This window comes from Neolamprologus brichardi, chromosome 10 (assembly GCF_056152115.1).
Source record: "Neolamprologus brichardi isolate AB-2024 chromosome 10, ASM5615211v1, whole genome shotgun sequence".
Classification (NCBI taxonomy): domain Eukaryota; kingdom Metazoa; phylum Chordata; class Actinopteri; order Cichliformes; family Cichlidae; genus Neolamprologus; species Neolamprologus brichardi.
In genome coordinates this window covers 4,324,706-4,331,399 of record NC_142113.1, presented here as the reverse complement: position 1 = coordinate 4,331,399, position 6,694 = coordinate 4,324,706, and the positions used below count along the sequence as shown (strand labels likewise).

General features: G+C 50.7%; 1 pseudogene; it reads right to left on the bottom strand.

The window, feature by feature from the left end:
* Positions 1–222: 222 nt before the first annotated feature.
* Positions 223–5,399, bottom strand: LOC148100803 (uncharacterized; annotated as a pseudogene).
* Between the last annotated feature and the right edge of the window lie 1,295 nt (positions 5,400–6,694).

Sequence of the window (6,694 nt, the reverse complement as noted above, 5' to 3'; positions counted from 1 at the left end):
CATCACAGTCATCCCTCAGTTCGATAGCTGCTCTTCACAGAGCCAAACTGCTCAGTGGGGCCACCTTGTGTTGTACCTCGTTCCTCTCCTTCAGGGAACAGAAGTTATAGACATAACTATTCGTTCCCTTTCAGTCGATTCACTTGGTACAACACATAAGTATGGGACATATATACACGCCCCACAGAGCAACCACCGAACCAGAATCGGACCACCACATCCTTAATGAGTGGTAGACCCAGCAGAAAGGACAGCATGAGCGACCGAAAGGGCTGTAACGTCCAACCGATAAAACCGCACAAAAGTGTGCGTTGATGCCCAACTAGCTGCCGCACAAATATCAGCTACAGGCACCCCTTTAAAAAGAGCCCATGAGGTTGCCATGCCCCTGGTGGAATGAGCTCTCACCCCGTGGGGCAAAGCAAGACCACCGGTGCCGTATGCCAGTGAGATAGCTTCTATAATCCAGTGGGACAGCCTCCGTTTGGACAGAGCTCTACCTCTATTTGGATTAGCGAAGCAGACAAACAGCAGGTCACATAAACGCACATTCTGAGTGCGCTCAATGTACAGTGGGGCAAAAAAGTATTTAGTCAGCCACCGATTGTGCAAGTTCCCCCACTTAAAATGATGACAGAGGTCAGTAATTTGCACCAGAGGTACACTTCAACTGTGAGAGACAGAATGTGAAAAAAAAATCCATGAATTCACATGGTAGGATTTGTAAAGAATTTATTCGTAAATCAGGGTGGAAAATAAGTATTTGGTCAATAACAAAAATACAACTCAATACTTTGTAACATAACCTTTGTTGGCAATAACAGAGGTCAAACGTTTACTATAGGTCTTTACCAGGTTTGCACACACAGTAGCTGGTATTTTGGCCCATTCCTCCATGCAGATCTTCTCAAGAGCAGTGATGTTTTGGGGCTGTCGCCGAGCAACACGGACTTTCAACTCCCGCCACAGATTTTCTATGGGGTTGAGGTCTGGAGACTGGCTAGGCCACTCCAGGACTTTCAAATGCTTCTTACGGAGCCACTCCTTTGTTGCCCGGGCGGTGTGTTTTGGATCATTGTCATGTTGGAAGACCCAGCCTCGTTTCATCTTCAAAGTTCTCACTGATGGAAGGAGGTTTTGGCTCAAAATCTCACGATACTTGGCCCCATTCATTCTGTTCTTAACACGGATCAGTCGTCCTGTCCCCTTGGCAGAAAAACAGCCCCATAGCATGATGTTTCCACCCCCATGCTTCACAGTAGGTATGGTGTTCTTGGGATGCAACTCAGTATTCTTCCTCCAAACACGACGAGTTGAGTTTATACCAAAAAGTTCTACTTTGGTTTCATCTGACCACATGACATTCTCCCAATCCTCTGCTGTATCATCCATGTGCTCTCTGGCAAACTTCAGACGGGCCTGGACATGCACTGGCTTCAGCAGCGGAACACGTCTGGCACTGCGGGATTTGATTCCCTGCCGTTGTAGTGTGTTACTGATGGTGACCTTTGTTACTTTGGTCCCAGCTCTCTGCAGGTCATTCACCAGGTCCCCCCGTGTGGTTCTGGGATCTTTGCTCACCGTTCTCATGATCGTTTTGACCCCACGGGATGAGATCTTGCGTGGAGCCCCAGATCGAGGGAGATTATCAGTGGTCTTGTATGTCTTCCATTTTCTGATGATTGCTCCCACAGTTGATTTTTTCACACCAAGCTGCTTGCCTATTGTAGATTCACTCTTCCCAGTCTGGTGCAGGTCTACAATTCTTTTCCTGGTGTCCTTCGAAAGCTCTTTGGTCTTGGCCATGGCGGAGTTTGGAGTCTGACTGGTTGAGGCTGTGGACAGGTGTCTTTTATACAGATGATGAGGTCAAACAGGTGCCATTCATACAGGTAACGAGTGGGGGACAGAAAAGCTTCTTACAGAAGACGTTACAGGTCTGTGAGAGCCAGGGATTTTCCTTGTTTGAGGTGACCAAATACTTATTTTCCACCCTGATTTACGAATGAATTCTTTATAAATCCTACCATGTGAATTCATGGATTTTTTTTTTTCACATTCTGTCTCTCACAGTTGAAGTGTACCTCTGGTGCAAATTACTGACCTCTGTCATCATTTTAAGTGGGGGAACTTGCACAATCGGTGGCTGACTAAATACTTTTTTGCCCCACTGTAGGTGCGTAGCACACGCACTGGACAAAGAGAATGCGTCCTCCTCTGCTCCTCAGATGCAAAAGGAGGGGAGCAAAAGCTCAGCAACTCAAACTCCATTGAGCTAGAAGATGCAGGCATGATCTTGGGAAAATAGGCAGCATTTGGACGCAATACGACGTTGTGGCCATCAGAAGAGAACTGTGTGCAGGAGGGATGCACAGAGAGCGCATGAAGGTCACCCACTCGCTTTGCCGAAGCCAAAGCGAGAAGTAATGCAGTCTTATATGAAAGAAATTTCATATCCACAGACTCAATGGGTTCAAACGGGGGGCTGCAAAGGGCCTCCAGCACCAAAGACAAGTCCCAAGCAGGGACACTGGACTTAAGCACGGGCCTCAGCCGGCGAACTCCTTTCAGAAAACGTATGGCGAGGGTGCACCTAGTGTCACCCCGTCAAAGCCAATATGACAAGCAGATATAGCTGCTAAATAAACCTTAATTATCGAAAATGAAAGGCCCTTATCCAGCAGCTCCTGCAGGAATGTCAAAACATCCACAATAGAGCACTGAAATGGGAGAGTGTGGCGGTCCTGGCACCATTGCTCGAAGGCGCGCCATTTGTAAGCGTACAAGCCTCTAGTAGATGAGGCCCTAGCGCTCTGAATTGTCGCTATCACACTAGGTGGCAAACCCTTAGCAATCACGTTTAACCTCTCAGCAGGTAAGCATGAAGGCGCCACAGATCTGGGCGCGGATGAAACACTTCTCCTCCCGCCTGAGAGAGGAGATCCCTGCGGAGAGGAAGCTGCCAAGGACTCGCTGCTAGCAGGCTGATTATCTCTGCATACCACGACCTTGTGGGCCACCAAGGGGCCACTAGAATCAGAGAGAGGGGGAATGCCGATGCACTCTCTCTAGAACTGGAGATATCATTTCCACTGGGGGAAATGCATACAGGAGCACGTCTGGCCATTGGTGCGCTAGCGCGTCCAAGCCCAAGGGTGCATCGTGGTCGATTATGGAGAAGAACAGGGGGCAGTGAGTATTTACCCTGGAAGCAAAAAGATCTATTTGCGCCTTGCCAAATAGGTCCCAAATCTGAGCCACTATTAAAGGGTGTAACCTCCATTCTCTCACCAGAGGACTCCCCCTGGAGAGAAGGTCCGGCCCCAGGTTCAGGTGGCCCGGGACATGGGTGGCTCTTAGAGACAGAAAATGAACACTGCACCACAACAGCAGAGAGCGAGACAGGAGCAGCCCGGGCTCCCTCCAAGGACGGAGAGCTAGCATGCAAGACGCAGTTACTGGCAGCCTCCTCCGGAGGTGACGCGATGCACACAAACGGTGAGAGAGAGTCCAGCGTTGAAACGCTCTCATTTTTAACAGTCCAAGTGGCACTACGGCGATCATAGATGCCATCATGCCCAACAAGCTTAATATTGTCTGGAAACGCAGTCTGCGTCCCAACTGAAACTGAGCAAGGCAGCGATGAAACGCGGCCACTCTGTGCTCCAACAAACGTGCGCGGCTGGTAAGCGAGCATATTTTCAAACCGAGAAAAGTAATCTGCTGACTCGGGATTAGCGAGCTCTTTTGAAAGTTCACAGAGAACCCCAGTGTCTGAATGTGTGACAGAACCAGCGACAGCTGTGTCTCCACCTGCTCTCTGGAGCAAGCTACGAGAGCCCAGTTGTCTAGGTAGGCTAAGATGCGGATTCCTCTCTCTCTGAGGGACGCTAGCGCTGCCTCGGCACATTTCGTAAAGGTGCGAGGAGCGAGCAAGAGCCCGAACGGCAGCACTAGGTATTCGTAGGCTACGCCCTCGAATGCAAACCTCAGAAACTGCCTGTGTTTCGGGTGTATAACCACATGAAAATAAGCATCTGTTAGATCGATTGTTGCAAACCAATCTCCCGGGCCGACCGCATTCAAGAGCTGTCTGAGTGTTAGCATCTTGAACCTGTACGTTCGTAGATACGTGTTCAAGACTCGCAGGTCGAGGATGGGACGAAGCGTTCCCCCTTTTTTCGGAACAACAAAATAACAGCTGTACCAACCTTTGTCTGTCTCCGAAGCGGGGACCACTCGTATTGCTCTTTTCTGCAATAGCGCCTTTATTTCCTCTCTGAGTATCATGGCCGCCTCGGTGTTGACAGTCGTGTTTACGACTCTTTGGAAACGAGGCGGCTTGACCCGGAACTGCAACCGGTAACCCATGGCAACGGTTCGCAGCACCTGTCACTACCCGATCCGTACCGGAAACCCGATCGGTACCCCGCATGCGCGAAAGGTGTCTACTTCCGGTCGAAGCGTTTTACGATAGTTACAGGTCAGAGTATCTGTTAAGATGTTAAGAATAATAAGTATCTCTTAAAATGTTTCCGATAATGAAACATTTAATATAATGTAGACAAAAACAAAAAAAAATAAAAAGATAATGACAGATCGGGACTCCCGATCCTTGCTGAGCATGTGCAAAGTCGGACCGTACAAATCGGGTCTACCCGATCCGTACCGCGCATGTGCAGGGGTTTTCTTCTTCTTCTGTTCGTTTAATGGCAGTGTACTCCCCAGTGTACGAGGATACCGCCACCTGCTGACTGAGCGAATGAACCCTATTGTAAACTGAATTAGCATCATTACAAACGTGTGTTAAATTTGATTTAGTGATAATCGAGTGTGTTTATGCTTGTCTGTGTGGAGAGGATTGTTGAAATAGTGATGATGATGTCCACTATCACTGTCAATTGCCAGTAAACACTTCATCTGGCTGCTGAATCTTCACGTGACATATTACAAAGTCTGTATTATTAACTCTGTAATTAGGCACCATTCTTCTTATTTTACGGCGCTGTTGTTCAATCGGGGAACGCTCTCTGTTGAGGAGAAAAGCGTGAATTTGTTGCGGATACGGATTATCCATTGTTTAAATGTCCCGGTAGTCGAAAAGGAGGCAGAGCTGTTGAGAAATGCTAGGAGCTAACTGGGCGCTAACCGTGTCATTCAAATATATTGAATGTCGCAATGTTGGCAAAGAGAGGAAGTGACGTAAGATTTGCGCATGCGGGGTACCGATCGGGTTTCCGGTACGGATCGGGTAGCGACAGCACCCACGGAGAGGGGGCGCAAGCGCGCCACTGAGGGAAGTGAGCAGCCAGCCGGCTGACCTGCAGCACCGTCGGCGGGACGTTGTCGCCCCCCAGTGTGTCTGCAGGGGACTGCATCACCTGCCTGACCTGGCTCATTCTGCCTGCAGGCTGAGTATTTGATTGTTTGAGAATAAACAACACTCTTTATTGATTGTAACATGGAAACATGTACATTTATACATTTTGTTGGAGGCACCTTTTCTGGGGCACAACAATGAAAAACAGCGGGAACACTCGATGTGGCCACCTGAACATTTAACACACCTGAACAGGGAGTTACCTGAGGCATTTTGTGTGCAGGGGTTTTGTGCTTGGGAGACAGTGTTAGGAAAGTGCAGCGCCTTCTGGGGCTGACAACCTGAACATAACTTAAGCGGCACCTCTTGTGCGGCAACAAAGGGGTAAAAACAGCGTCTCCCTGCTGCTGGACCCCCTCTCCACTTGAAACCACAGCTAAGAGGGCTGAGGCTTCTTCCTCCTGGGCGTCGGGTCCCGCCGGGGGCCCGAGGGTGGGCCTTTGCTCCAGGCCGACTGGCGTGGAGCTCAGGCCGGAGGATGTGCTCTCGCTGGCGGCACACCCACTTCAACAGTGGGCGCCGGTCTCTTGCCAGACGGCAGAGGAGCGGCGGGCCTGTGAGAGCTAGCTGTGGGCTTGGGCTTGGGCTGACGTCTAGGGATGATGTCGCGCAGAGCTTCCGTCTGCTTCTTCCTCAGATCGAATCTAGCCTGATTGGCTTCAAGTGAATGTCCGAATAACCCAGCCGCAGACACTGGTGCGTCCAGATATACAGCCCTGTCCCTATCCGGGACGTCCGAGAGGGTCAGCCACAGGTGCCTCTGCGCCACTACTGTCGAAGCCATCCCTCTGCCCAGGGAGAGCGCTGCACAGCGAGACGCACGGAGGATATAATCTGTGGCGACTCTGACCTCGTTAAGAAGAGGTGCCAGCGGGCTGTCATCAGGAACCAGCGATCCGAGCTCCGTCAGGCACATTGCCTGGTACGTCTGGAGCATGGTGACAGAGCTCATGGCGCGAGCAGGCCCGGCCTGAGCTCGATAAATCTTCTCCAGCTGCGAAGCAGAGAATCTGCAGTGCTTGGACGGCAGAGTTGCGGGGCCGCCGACACCATGGTTATGGGACAGGGCCAGATAAGCAGCCAGAGACCGCTCCATAGGGGGTGGGTTAGCTAAGCCAGCCCCCTTGGCGCCGTCCAATTCCATGTACTGTCCATAGCCGGGCACAGTGACGCGGGTAGACAGAGGTTTGTCCCATGATGCTGTTAGCTCGCAGAGAAAGTCTGGGGACATGGGAAGGCAGTTTTTGGCCGTTGCGGGCTCCTGTGGGAGGAAAAACCCCGCGAACCGCGACGGCTTCTGAGCTGGCGGAGGAG